Below are 15188 nucleotides of genomic sequence, written 5' to 3' on the forward strand. Positions count from 1 at the left end.
AATTATATAAGTATGCAGATATACTGAGGTTGGCTGGTGGTATATTGTTTGGGGTTATGAGAACATTTGTGGAAGAGTGTAAGTAGTTTAAATGTTGGTGGTGATATGAGGTAAGATGATTGGCTGTGATGAGTAAGAAATGTAACACAGACAGAGGATAAAACATTTGGCTAGAAATAATTTGTTTCATGATGTGACTGCCAAGGGAAGAAGGAATAAGGGGATATTGGCTATAAGTGCTGGAACATTTCAGAGTTTGGTAAGAGGTTAGGGGTTGGGCTTAGGGGAGGTGTTGGATTGTAAGATGATGATGCTTTGCATAGAGATTGGGTGATTTGTAAAGGATGTGTTTTGAGGTTAAGTATAACTTTAGGGATAGTGGGAGTAGATGGGAATTTGTGGTAGGGTAAGGGAGCAGAGTGAACCCGAGCGTAGTGATGGCGAATGGAACCAGCAGATTCATGAGTATCAGAAAAAACTATCAATAAGCTGGTTTGGATAGTATGTTACATGTAGTAATTAGAAAGTCTTAAGTGGTATGGAGAACAGCTCATTTAGAGATTACTATGGTGTGGAAATAAAGATTAATGGGAGCTGAATGCTGAAGGTTTTTAATACAGGTGCAGCATATATACAGTAAAGGGACTTAAAATAGGGAGTGGAAAACCGGTAAAAACTGGAATGAAACACATCAGAGGTGTATATCTTATTCTTGCACTACTGCTAGATTTTCTGACAGACAAAAGAGGGTCCCTCGTGAAAAGGACAAGGAGAGGAAATTAAGAGTGAGCCAGTCATCACTGGAAGCACGCTATGCCATCCTTTACAAATGAAAAGCTAAGCTAATGTTTTTTTTAATTTGCTTTCTGCTTCAAAGAAGGTAATGTGCTAGGTATAGCAATGTCTTTCGGCTTTTCCCAGTTAGGGGTTGCCACAGCAGATCACCAGTCCACTAATTATTGGCAGTGTTTTTTACGGTGCTGAGTCACCAGCCCCACACCCAACCTTCATGGAAAGCACATGCACATACCTGCATGTCTTTAAAGTTTATGCAGCTGCAGGGAGGACATGCAGACTCCAGCCGAGAATCCAAAAAGAAAAGACGTGAGTATGACGCAAATGCAGAGCATAAACCGGGCATACGCAGCATATACAGTGTGTGGGAAGTCTGCAGCTTTATCCTTATTGTAGCAGAGTTAAATAGAGTTAGAATCAATTTACACTTACAGTTGGTTGGAGGCACTTAAGACAGGCACTATACAGAATGAGGTCACGTCATGTAAGTTTTAAAACTACTGTAAAGAAGAGAAATGCAGAAATCATCTCGATTGTAGACCAAACATTACACAAAGAACAGGAAAGGGTCAGGAATAGAAGGGAGAAGGAGGAGAAAACAGCGAGCGTTGACAGTGTGCAGGAAGTCCACGGTTAGTCCCTCCCTGGCGACAACAGCAGTTAAGCGGTAATCAATTCAATTTACTATTACTGTTAGCGGATACGCTTGAACTAATGAATAAGTGGGTAATAGGTCATTAGAGTCCTAACACACTAGTAAAACAACTGAAGCATATTGGCAGAAGGAATAATGTGGCTGTTAGATCTATACATGCAGACGATATCTTTTGAATAAAAAACAGCAGGTACATATAATACATTTTGGCAAAACAGTGGAGTAGAACACATTATGGAACAAATATTAGCATTGAAAATTAACAGACAAAACAAAATTGCTGTTAAACAATCCACTTACATGGAGAGCATAGTGTTCCAGAATGGACTGCTGTAGAAATGAGAGGGAGAGAGAATGGCGCCAAACAGAAGAGACAAGTGTTTTTGAATTGCAAAAAGGATGATGGGAGTGTCTGGATGGCTACATACTATTTGTATGACACAAACCATTTGGGAATACTGAGTAAGCACCAGGTTCGTGAATATCAGAAAAAAAACTTATATGTTGTGGGAAAAAAAGAATACTGGAAGCTGAATGCTGAAGGTTTCTAATACATGTTCGTCATATACACAGTAAGGGGACTTAAAATAGGGGGGAGGAAAATAAGGCGAAAACAAGAATTAAACACAACACAGGAGTATATCTTATTCTTGTGCTACTGCTAGATTTTCTGACAACCAAATGAGGGTCTGTAGTGAAAAGTACAAGACGAGGGGCTAAGCTAATGTTTTTTAATTTCCGCTGAAGAATGTCATAAGTGATTTCCTTACAGATGATAGTATTATACAAATTTTGAATAGTCTCAACAGATCAAATTTCAGAGCCAACAATCATGCTCTTCTCTATCTAATAATTACAAACTCATCTCACAACATTTCAGATGTAAACATTATATCCTCATCCTTTAATGACCAGTCTCTCATACACAACTATATAATACAACCAAAAACCCATCCAAATTAACCTTTCATCCAAAATCTAAAGAAAAGATAGTCACTCTAAAAGTATATCTTAAATCAATAGTCTTTTTACCAGTACTAGATCTTACTGTTATATCTACAAAATAGATACACCCTACCAGTATCCAAATCATATAACTGCAGATCCAGATCCTGTTTAACAAAATAATTAAAGGATTTAATAAAACTCAGAGGCTTTGCCTGGCAACAGTGAAAACAAGCAGCCAACCCCAAAACTAGGGACAGATTCACATCTTTAATGAGTCTAACTATAAAGGCAGTAAAAAAAATCACAAAGCTATCTTCAGATTACTTTATTAGCTTGAACACAAACTGCTCAAGTTCTGCTAACTCACTCCAGATCACTCAAATCAAGGAGAATGTGTGCTCAGCAGTGCTGCTCCCCCAACCTTGGACTATAAATATACCACCTCCAGAGTCACACGAATTTGGATAAAGTACATTTACAGAGTCTGTGTATACAAAGTTCTCACAGATGAGACCTCAGCTGGGAGCAAATGAGGTGCGAGCAGGAGCTCTGAGTAACTGAACCTTAAGTAAAAGGCATTCTCCATTTCCTTATAATCCCATCAGATGTCTACTTTCAAGCAGTCTGAGCAGTTTAAGAATTTAGCCGGTCAACCAGCTACTCTCCAAACAATGACACATATGAAAATAGAATAATGTTTACTTCTGCTGCGCCTTTATCACCACATGACTTCTTTGAAGAACTTGCCTTCTTCCCCAGCCCTATCTATTCGTATTCCACCTCTGTTGAGTCACTACTTTATATTCCTCCCTTTTACCTTTCTCTGTAAAATAAAAAGATATTGAACAGCTGTTAGAACAAATTCCCACAGATGCCTCTCTTGTTGCTAATGGCCTTCTGTCTTAGTTTATTGCAATGTAGTGAAAATATCTGGCCTATCATCTCCTACATATGTGTGACCTTTTCTTTGCAATATCACCAGGCCAGGCATATGGAAACAAGTTGTTGTCACCGCTCTCCCCAGAATTCTTCAACTAAATTTTTACTCTAACTTCAAGCCCCTCTCCACCCTTCACATACCTGGGAGGCTGGTGGAAAAATAATATGCTTGCAATTATCATGTTATATTCAAAGTTACAATCTGTTGTCAAGCGAGATGCATGGCTTCTGGTCTGTCAGAAGCACCCCAACTACTCTTTATCATTACTAACAACATTCTCCTTAATGTGAGCAAAAGGTAACTAATGATGCTCATTTTCATTGATCTCACTAAGGCCTTTCACTTAGATGACTATGTATATCTTATTGAACTAATTCATAGCCATAAGAGGTAGTCTTGCTGATTTAATGACTTTAGTTAGAACTTCAAAATCAAACTAGACTCATAAACCAGATATCCTGCTAATCTAGACTGCCCCTTCCTCTCCCCATTATTATTTTTTTATCATTATTAACCTCCTCTCTGACCTTCCTCATCTACCAGTTGTCTTATATGCTGATGATAAGCTAATCTACAGCTTTGACCCCCTCAACTCCATCATTAGAAAAGACCTGGAAATTCACTTAAATTAATTCTCTGCATGGCTCCAAAATGAATTATTCTCTTCAGCTTAAAATATTATTGTAGTTATAATAATGATAATAATAATACTATGAGCTTTGGTATCTTAAAAAGATAGCCTTAGTTCCCCCATCTGGCAAATAGTTCTCAGCAGCCTACACCCCACTGAACTAACCAGTAATCCCCACTGCCTACATACGTAGCTTGACCCTCAATTAAGTTTCCAGCACTGCTTATGCATATCAAAATCAGTTATTAACACGCTTCTTTTCTGGGGTATAAAAGGGTAACATTTTCTCACTTCTGAAATAGAAATGCATCCTATTAGCCAAATCTAAATATGGTCATTTATTTCTGTAGTTTCAAAGAAAAAACAAAATGATGTAATTACACTCCATATCTAATCAAATCTGTTGAATTATAACCATCTCAGTAAAGACAAAATATCTTAGTCTGTCCCTTACAAGTTCTAATTGACATTTAGTTGGATAACTTTTATTAACTACAATTAAAATTTCCATTCCTCACCACCCTCCTCGTCATCAAAACCCCTACTTACCATCTTAGATATCCAACTCCAACAATGCATCTCTACTCACCCCTTACAAAAAAGCTTCACTACACAGATTACATTTTCTCCATGACTGGCACAAGACATTAGGAATGCCTTCTGATCAGGTTAAAAACTCATCACTGATATCTTCAATGACAATGAGTTAAAACATTTTTCAAACATTAGTACTTAGTGCTCGTGCTTTTAACAAAGTTCAGTCAAAGAAACAATTTTCTGACCTTATAAAAAACTAATTTTCTTCATTTTCTTACATCCATTCTGTTCATCCGATTTTTACCTCTTCTGTTCTTTCTACTCAACCCCAACCCAATTATGCACATTTTATATACTGTAATTGCTGTAAATACTGAAATTATTACAATTTCAATATATCAAACTGTGTACAAATTATCAGGGATTAGTAATTAGCATCCTATGACCTCTCATTATCTTTGCTAGACAATTATGTTTCATCTTTATGCTTCGCCAGTGCTTTGTTCGTTCATTTGTATACTAATGCATATTAGTATTTTTGTGTCTACACAGTCTGTGCTGGCCTAAATATTGCTCCCTTGGATCAATGTTTAGCTCTCAGTTAAAAATTTAAATAAATACTCCCAAGGTAAAATGAACACTATAAATGACATTCATTTGAAGAAAAAATGTCTTCCATGGGCTTACCTGTTGGATGCTTTTTCTTGGGATGTCATTAGTCACTGAAACAAAACAAAATCATATTTAGCCAAAAAAAACACATAGGTAATTAGTAAATTATAACAAAGAAAGGCAACTGTCAAAACAGGACATTTATTGCTCTTAAAGATTTGCATGGAAGCAACTGCTAGACTCAAGTGAGACAACTGACCATTCACTCTTGTAGCAAAGAAACCACAAGAGGATGGAAATTATTCTCCTTTACCAACTGAATTTCTAAATAACGTCCTCATTATGGGAGACAACTCTGCAAGTAGTTTGGGGACATCCAACTGTTTTTGAAGTCTGGATGGAAGATAGATTCTTGCATGTTGCCAAGTCCTTTATGATATGAATACAGTGCATCAATAACCATTATGATTTGGAGGATCTGAAAGCTATTCATTAACTTTCAACTCCAATCAAGCCAAACAGGCCTAATGAAAAACACTTTCAGTGAACCTGACTTGCCTTCCCCACTGCTGTGTGACTGTGCAGTTAATATATATTAAGCTATGAGGTGGAGATACAGACAGGCTTGCTCCATCTGAAAAAGACATTTTCATTTTGGTTCTTGTAAGGTGGTTTCAATGAAACTGTTTCACTGGATCATGATTTGCAAATAATGATGTGGATGAGTCAACATGAATCCGGGATTAACATAGGGAAAATTAGAGTATGTAGGCTAAGGACACACCACACTTTTGGAGAACAATGGAATGAGGTGAGGTGAAGCTATGTGCCCCTAAATAAGGTGTCTTCTAATTCATGGCAGATAATTGAGAAAAAAAATAATTATTTCCAGGCAGAACTGAGTTAAGGAAATGTTTTCTTATTGTTTCATTTTGCATTGGATGCCCCATTTGGAATTTGCTAGTAACTTATAAAACTAATTTAAAGTCACTATTTCCAGCTTGGCATTATTAACATTGAATCTACATCTTCAAAACATTTTCTAATAAGGATTTTAATTTTGAGAATGAGGTGGGATTATTGGGCCAGACCTAACATCTGTCTACATATAGCTTTATCTTTGGCTGTTTTGCTCTGGTGGCACTTTATTGTTTCCTAACCATTTTGTCTAATGGCTTTCTAGTAAGTATAATAATTGGTGGTGTGAGTAGATGACCTTGCTGCCAATGGATTTTAATAAAGAGTTTAGATGTGGATTTTACTTTGAGAGCCTTTTAGAAGCCATATTTGGCTAAGGCTAGTCATAAAAGTCATAAATAAGGTTGCATAAATCTTTCACTTTATTACAGAATGTTGCTATGATTAGAATTAATATCACCATACTAAATCTGCAAATATCCTTGAGTGTTCCATTACTTATTTGATTTAATAAACTCTACATGTTTATCTGGTGTTAATTAGATTCTGTATCAAGCCTTCTGGTTTTATTTTTTTTTGCATGCTATCTGCTAGATATGAGGTATATACCTTTAAATGCAAGTGACCTTGTAGTAATTAGTAGGTCATGTGGTACACAGAAATTCTTGAGACTTGTTTATAGCATATACCTCAGATTTACTATGATTAGTTGCATCAAATGTAACTGGCATGCAAATAATTTCTGCCATATCATCTAACTTCACAAAAAAAAATCACATTCCCCAGTAGCAAAGTAGAAAAATTATTTTTTGCAGTACGGCAAAACTCGTACACCAACCACTCTCTCATTCTCTCACATATGCACATACACTCATGTATGTATGTATATATTTATATATACATACATATATACATATATATATGTATACATATATATATATATATATATATATATATATAAATACAGACATACACAATGGTAGAATAGCTGTAAGATTCTTATTCTTTCGAAGATAGAAAAATATGGTATAAAAAAATTTTAAGAAAATATTATTGTGTTAATCCATAGGAAAAATATTCCAGAAAAAAAGATCAGAGCACTTAAAGAAAGAAACAAATGGTGTGGTAATCATGTCGAATATCAAGATTTTTATAAAGATTGGGAATAATGAAATTACCTATAAAAGCAAATATGCCTTAAAAGGAAAAGTGAAAATAATTGTTTGTATTGTGGTGAAGAAGAAACAACAGAACATGCCATGTTAAGTTGTCTATCTCGCCTTCATTCTTGCTGATTGGGTTCGGTGCCGATCCTCGGCTCCGACTCGGCCATCTTCAGAAGCTCGAGAGCTGCTTACTGGCTCGAGGCCCCCTATATCCCTTGATGCCTGGTGCTAGCTACCCAGATCTCATTTGCCGCTTCTGCTGCAAGGTTGTTCTACTGGCTCAAGTCGTATAAAACTTTATTATCTTTTTTCTTATTATAAAAACTGTTAGTTTTACTGTAGAGTTAGTCGTTTAGTGTAAACTGTGGTATTGTAGCTAAGTCTACACCTATCCTTGTTTCTTCTCCTCAGAAACTCATTTTAGTTAGAGAGTTTCCCCTCCCCCTTCTCTCCCCTTCCCTCAGAAAGGTTTTCCGTTTAAGTTAGAGGATAACCTTTTTTTCTCTATATCTTAAAAAAAAAAAAAAAAAAAAATTTCCTTATTATCATTGTTAGTTGTTTAATGATAGTTAATTATAGTTGTTTGTTTGTAATAGTGCAAATATATATATATTGCATGTAGTTTCTGGTTGTGGTAACTGTAGTGTGTAATTTTTAGTGGTTAGTTACCTTAATTTTTCTGTGTGTGTTCCTTGTTTCTTGGTTTTCCCTTTAGGATGTCCAAGGATCCTAAGCCGTCCGGATTCAAGAAGTGTGACTCATGCTGTCAGAAGATGTCTCTTGACAGATGGTCACACTTCTTGTGTTTATTGTCTGGGCACCGTGCACCTGCAGGACTCTTGCTCCATTTCCCATGCTTTCAGTCCAAGAGTCCTGCAGGAGCGCAAAAACAAGTTGATCCTGAGGGGTTTGCTCAAGCCCCAAGATTCACCGGCTAAGGCTCAGTCTGTGAAATCTTCCAGGCCACCTAAACCTTTGACTCCCAGTTCGGAGCCATCGTTGGGTGAGACTATACCATCCATCTCGGCTCCGGCTGGAACCGATGTTCCTCCCTCCCAGTCGGCTCCGACACGTTCCTTGGAGCCATCTGAGAGCCGAAAAAGATCCAGGTCTCCTTCTCTGGAGTCGATACGTTTGACGCCGAGATCACCTCTGCTTCAGTCAGAGCATAGTCATCGCTCATCCCACTCTTCTCGGTCCTCAAGGCTTTCGGACCATGACTTGGAAAGAGTGATCAGTCGGCTGTTAAAATCGCAGGCCCTAGCCAAAATGTTGTCCAGCCCCCCTCATCAGGTGTCGGCTCCGTCCACGTCTGTAGATATTCCTCCTCCGACTCATCCTCTGAGCTCGGAGCCAGAGTTCGTTGGGGTTTGAGTCGTGGAACCATTGGCTCTGATACCTTCTCCTTCGGTTCCTTCGTCAGCTCCGATCCCTTCCATGGTACCGTCCATGGAGGGGTCTGGGCGCCGGGACTCCCTGTTCAGCTCCGAGGGGGCGAGTGGCATCGGACCCTTATCCGACCCTGCTCTCCCCCTCGGGGCTTCGGCTCAGGTGTGCTCGGCTCCCACATCTGCCTCAGAGCCATCCCCCTCGGTGCGGGGAGGGAGTCTAGTTTCTTCGGAACTGGAGCCCTCTCTGCGTCCAGGTAGGGATGCCTTCAAGGTGATGAGGAGTGTACTGGCCCCCGAGTCAGTCCCACGATCGACCCCATCGGCTCCTCCCCCTAGGGTGCCTGTGTCAGCCTCTTCCCCTCTTCCAGATCACAAGTGTGGGGATCCAGCACTCCAAGACACCCCTTTGGGTGTATCTTCCTCTTCCGAGGCCTCCCCTGATCATTCAGAGGAGCCACCCCGTAAGAGGAAATGCAAGAGGAAGCATGTTGACTCCCCTGAGTCTGTCACATCAGATACTGATTTAGAGGATTTGGAAGGGTCCCCAATATCCCCCTCTGAAGATGTCTCCTTCTTAGACATCCTTGAGATGCTTAGGCAGAGGGGGAACTGGACTGCCCTAAGCCCTTCCGAGGATGAGTCAGTATTTCTGGACGCATTTGGATCCTGACCTTCCACCTCCTGGGTGTCTCCGCCTTTCGATCCACTGATGTCGGTGGTGGCTCAGAAGGCGTGGTCAGCTCCAGACTCAGTGGAACCGACCCCCAGAAGACCTGCAAAATTCATTACGGCACCATAGGACAAGCAGTTTTTGACTAAAGGTGTCCCCGTTGATGCCATGGTGGTAGTGGCGGCCACAAAGAAGGAGTTTGCAGAAACTTCTTCATCTGTCCATCCTCCTAACAAGGAGTCCAGGACAATGGACAGATATGGGAAGCGGATGTTCTCTTCAGCGACTTTTTCCATGAGGTCCTTGAATTATTTGTGCCACTTTACCCGTCTTCAAAGGGATCTCCTTAAAGAGCTTGGAGATACCCTTCAAGATCCATCAGCTGAGGGGGGCCCAGGCTAAAGCAGCCTCACAGCTGGCGACTCTTAATTCAGTGGTAAACTCCTCCATGAGGCTCATTTCATATGCAGCTGATGGTGCGAGTAGAGCCGCAGGCACAGGTGTTGCCCTAAGGAGACACACTTGGATGCAGCTATGTAACTTTGAGGAACCTTTCAGAGTGTTTTTTACCAACACCCCCTTTGATTGTTCCTCTCTCTTTGGATCACAGGTGAAGGACACCCTTACCAGGTGTGAGCAGGAAGGCAAGAGTCTCTCTGCCATAGGAGTCCATTTTTCCACTCCTTCCAGACCATATCCCAAGGGTCAGAAGAGTGGAAAGATGTGGTTCCGGAAATCCCAGGGAGCCTTGTCGGACACACGTGGTGAGTTCCCATCCAGGGGCAGAGGAGGGAACAATAATAGACGCCGTCCTCGGGGCAGAGGGGGTCCGCAAAATCAGGGCAGCAGAGAATCCTTTACTGAGAAGCCCTTCCAGCATCCCTGAAGGGTTGCCCAGCTGCCCACCTTGGAGGCAGTTGGGGGAAGATTATCACTGTACCCAAGAGCCTAGCAAGACATAACACAAGATACATGGGTACAGTCCGTCGTATCCGGAGGCTACAGAATCCCCTTTGTTTGCACCCCCTTAAGGTCAAACAAGTCCCTTCCAGATGTTCCACCCAATCTAAGGACCAAGCAGTTCAAGAAGTCTCAAACTGCTAAGAAAAAGGGCCATCCAGCCAGTCCCAGCAGACCAACTAGGATCCGGAATTTACTCGAGGTTCTTTTTGGTACCAAAAAAGACAGGGGACTGGAGACCCATTCTGGATCTCAGCAGACTGAACAAGTCTGTACAAAGAACAAAGTTTGGGATGGTCATGCTACAGTCCATTTCACCCTTCCTGGGTCAGGACAATTGGATGTTTTCTATAGATCTTCAGGATGCGTACTACCATATCAAAATGGACAGATGCTTCAGAAGATTCCTTCGCTTCCGGCTGGGAGCCAGCCATTATCAGTTCATAGCTCTGCCCTTTGGTCTCACCACAGCCCCCAGGGTGTTCACCAAATGTATGGCAGTAGTTACCGCTCACCTGAGATGGCAAGGATTCCAGGTGTTTCCATATCTAGACGACTGCCTCTTCACTGCTACCACCAGGCATCACCTTTGGCGAGCCAGGGACTACACTATCGAGACTTGCTCCAGGCTAGGTATCACAATAAATTTCAAAAAGTCTGCATTGTCACCCTTTCAATCTATCACCTTTATAGGCACAAATTTAAATACCAAAGACACGTCAGCGAACCTTCCACCAGACAGGGTATTAGTGATTCGCCAACATGTGAAGATTTTGTTAGCATGCAAAAGAATTCAAGCCAGGTTTGTCCTCCAAACTCTGGGTCTCATAGCAGCAGCGAGCATACTCGTCCCTCTAGCTTGTTTTCACATGAGGATACTCCAGTGGCTTCTTTTCACCCAATGGTCCTTCCAGCAGCTTCCCATGTCTTACATGATTATGATCACACAAGCATGCAAGAAGCACCTTGCGTGGTGGATGGTCTCCACATCACTGCCCCTCGGCAGACCATTTGTACTCCCCCCTCCAGTTGCTACTGTGACCACAGATGCCTCCCTGATCAGGTGAGGAGGCATTATCAGGGAAGAACAGTACAAGGCACCTGGCAACCTCACGAGTACCATCTGCATATAAACGTCTTGGAAATGAGGGCCGTGCTCTTAGCGTTGCAAGCTCTTCAAGACTCTCTTCCTACTGGGACCATTGCAATTCAAATGGACAATATGTCAGTAGTGTGGTACATCAACAAGCAGGGCGGAACCAGATCCTACCCCCTATGTCGAGAAGCACTCAGACTCTGGCAGTGGGCGATCACTTCCCAATGGTTTCTGATTGCAACGCACATCCCTGGGAGGTCCAATGTCATAGCAGACAGGCTGAGCAGAGCAATTTTCATGCCTCACGAGTGGTCTCTGAATCAGGTAGTTGCGGACCAAATCTTCCGCAAATGGGGCCAGCCTTGCTGCGACCTTTTTGCAACTACCTTCAACAGCAAGTGCAGCAATTTCTTATCTCTCCTTCTACTCCCCGAACATTCCCCCAGAGACGCTGTAGTCCACGATTGGCCTCAGGGACTTCTTTATGCATTCCCTCCTTTTCCCCTAATCCCGAAGCTAATGCATAAAGCTACCGTACTGGGCTGCAAAATGATCCTCATTGCCCCTTACTGGCCTCGACAAATATGGTTCCCATTCCTGCATCGCCATCTTCTTGAGCAACCTTGGACTCTGGACCTAGTTCCAGACCTTCTGATTCATCAATCGGGTGGGCTGCACCAATCCCTGCAATCTCTCCAGCTCACTGCTTGGTTGCTCCACTTCCAACTTTAGCCAGGCTTCCAGATATCTCCCCCTCTGTGCGTGAAATCATTTTGTCATCGCACAAGTCTACGACTAGAAAAACTTATGCTAGTAAGTGGAAACGTTTTTCTTCCTGGGCAGAGGCTAAGAGTATAGACCCCTTTTCAGCCCCTGTACACCACATTTTGGAATTTCTTGTGGAACTCTTTCATGCTGGGTCCGCTTCCGCTATGATTAGAGTGCAGTTAGCTGCAATTTCATATTTTCACATTGGCCTGTCGGAAAACAATTTCTTGTCTCATAAGCTATGTAAAGCCTTTCTCAAAGGGACCACTCTGCTCAGGGCCCCAGTGAGAGATCCTCCACCACCGTGGGATCTAAATTTGATTTTAGCTTCTCTAATTTTGCCCCCTTTCGAACCTGCAGCTTCTTGCTCCTTGAAGTTCTTATCTTGGAAAACCCTTTTTCTGGTAGCTATTACTTCAGCCAGAAGAGTTTTGGAACTTCAGGCTTTTTCTATAGGTCCTCCATACCTCGTTTTCCACAATGATAGGGTTGCTCTCAGGACTAATCCTTCCTTCCTTCCTAAGGTCTCTTCAGAGAATAACTTAAATCAGTCCATTGACCTCCCTGTGTTTTTTCCTAACCACTCCAACAGGGCAGAATATAAGTTGCACCAGTTAGATGTTCACAGGCAACTACACTTTTATTTGCTTAGAACTAAGGACATTAGAAAATTGGACCAACTTTTCCTGTCGTATGCTGTGGATAAACAAGGTCTTCCATTCTCCAAAGTAACCTTGTCCAGATGGTTGACTTCTATCATCACATTTATATATCAACTGAGGAACAAACAATTGCCAGTCAAACCAAAAGGTCACTCCACCAGAGCTTTAGCCACTTCGGTGGCCTTTCAGGCTAGGTTGCCCATGGAATCTATTTGTGCTGCAGCTACATGGGCCAACCCACATACTTTCATTTCGCATTACAAGTTGGATGTGGTTTCTAGAAGTAGAGCTGATTTTGTTTCCACTGTTCTGAAGAGTCTGTTCCAATGAAACACCCAAGACTTTAGGTGCTAGGGACGCTGTCCCAATCAGCAAGAATGAAGGCGAGATAGACAACTTAACATAAAGAAGTTATGTACCTACCATAACGTTCCATGTTAGTTGTCTTCTTCTCACCTTCTTTCTTGCACCCCACCCTCCATCCCCCTATCCTAGTGGACTGAGAAGAGTTCCTCTTGATTTTTCACTGGCTGAGTCTTCTCTGGCTGTTCCCTTCTGACCAGCAGTCTCTCCAGTAGGATTTATGCATTCTAGGATAGGATTCCTTTCTTATTATGTCTGCAGTTAGTCTTACCAAACGAGATCTGGGTAGCTAGCACCAGGCATCATGGGATATAGGGGGCCTCGAGCCAGTAAGCAGCTCTTGAGGTTTTGAAGATGGCCGAGTCGGAATCGAGGATCGGCTCCGAACCCAATCAGCAAGAAAGAAGGCGAGAAGAAGACAACTAACATGGAACGTTATGGTAGGTACATAACTTCTTTTTTTTGAATTGTAAGAGTTAAAAAATTATGGAGTAGATAATGAACAGAAAATTGTTGGGATTTATAAGAACAAAATATGATTGAATTTGGGACTGTGAGAACATAAGTGAAAAAAATTAGATATTTGATAAAAAAGTATTCTGTGTGACATGGGTGATCTGGAATAAAAGAATTAATGAAACTATGTTAAATGGAAAATGGATATTGTCATTAATATTAAAAAATATTAGGCTGTGGTTTTGGAAAAATAAGTTGGGGCCAAAGTAAGAACTATATAAGTTTGTATATTAGTTTGAAGCATAATATGAAAAATGTAAATTTATTTTAAATACTTGTATAAATTTGTAAATATGTATATGTAAATTTCTAAATATGTATATAATGTAAAAGATGTAAATAAATAAAAAAATGCTCTTTTTCTGTAGGTGTATGAAAAGGGCTGCAACAGGAACAGAGTGAGCCATGGAGGAGAAGGAAGAGCCAATTTAGAGTGTCCAATCCACCTTCAGCATGTCTTTGAGATGTGGGAAGAAAGCAGAGCACCCTGAGAAGACCCACATGACCGCAGGGAGAACATGCAGACTTCGCACAGAAGGCACCCTAGCTGAGAATCAAATAGAAAAACCTCCTGCTGTGAGGTGGCAACACTAACCACTTCACCACCTCAGCCACCCCAGAGTCAGTTATGTTCCAATAATAAAATAAAAAGGGAAGAACTATATTGGCTAGTGCTCTTAAATAACACCTGGTATGGAAGAACATCTTAATATTAAATTTGATCTTGAAGCTCACCCTTTGAGATAACTTTTTTCAAAACAGTGCACATAAGGATTTTTACAGTTTTCTTAATTATTAACTAGTAGGATTGTGTTTTATATACTTATTTCTGATTGGTTGTACACATTTAAGTACAGTTTGATATCCTTTGACATTATTTTAATTTTTTGTTTTTTGTAAAAAAAAACATGTAATGTAGGTTTGATTCCCTGTTATGATGACGTATTTGTAAACATAAGACAAATGTGCTAAACAGGTTCATTAAAGTTGCCCGGTTTCTTCATGTAGTTGGTGTTTCTTAGTAGTTTTAGTATTTTTTATTTATTTGTGTTTTACACCTTTGTGACTACATTAGTGTTTATTTTTTTTCCAGAAATAAAAAGTAATATTGATTTTTTGTCTGTATGCATGATTTTTGTTAGGCCATCATTGTATCAAAAGGTTGGAAAAAAGCTCTAAAATGTCCCCCAGAAAACAAATTTATAATCTTATGGCTTATGTGTACCTATAAGCTCCCAGGCCCCCAGCTTAAATTAGTTACTACAGTATAGTCTTTGTCAATTAAGATGTACTGAAAGGAGCGGGAAAAATCAAAGTTGAAGAGTAACACTAAATTTCTTTCTTTGATCATGTTTTTTTTCAGACATTCACTGGGTGATGAAGGTTGTTAAAACACTAAAATGCAGCTCAGAGCATCTAGAACCCCCATGGCTTCTGGGGGGCTTGTGGCCCACAGACTTCCAGCTTAATGCAGTTGTTTCCTCCAAAAGCTATCAGAATGCAGTCTTGCTTAGATATAACAGTTGGGTGAATGAATGAATGTCTTAATAACTGTGGGAA

The 15188-nt window shown here is 40.7% G+C and overlaps 1 long non-coding RNA gene across 2 annotated transcripts; it reads left to right on the forward strand.

Moving 5' to 3' along the window:
- The first annotated feature begins 881 nt into the window (after positions 1–881).
- On the forward strand, positions 882–14631 carry LOC122808019. Of its 2 annotated transcripts, none has more exons than XR_006365759.1 (2): positions 882–1104; positions 13997–14631. It is a non-coding gene; the product is annotated as an uncharacterized LOC122808019 (long non-coding RNA). The 2 variants fall into 2 exon arrangements; XR_006365760.1 differs by lacking the exon at positions 882–1104 and adding an exon at positions 1150–1462.
- Positions 14632–15188: the final 557 nt, after the last annotated feature.

The sequence above is a fragment of the Protopterus annectens genome, chromosome 8.part0 (genome assembly GCF_019279795.1).
Source record: "Protopterus annectens isolate FY-2018-M chromosome 8.part0, PAN1.0, whole genome shotgun sequence".
Classification (NCBI taxonomy): Eukaryota; Metazoa; Chordata; order Ceratodontiformes; family Protopteridae; genus Protopterus; species Protopterus annectens.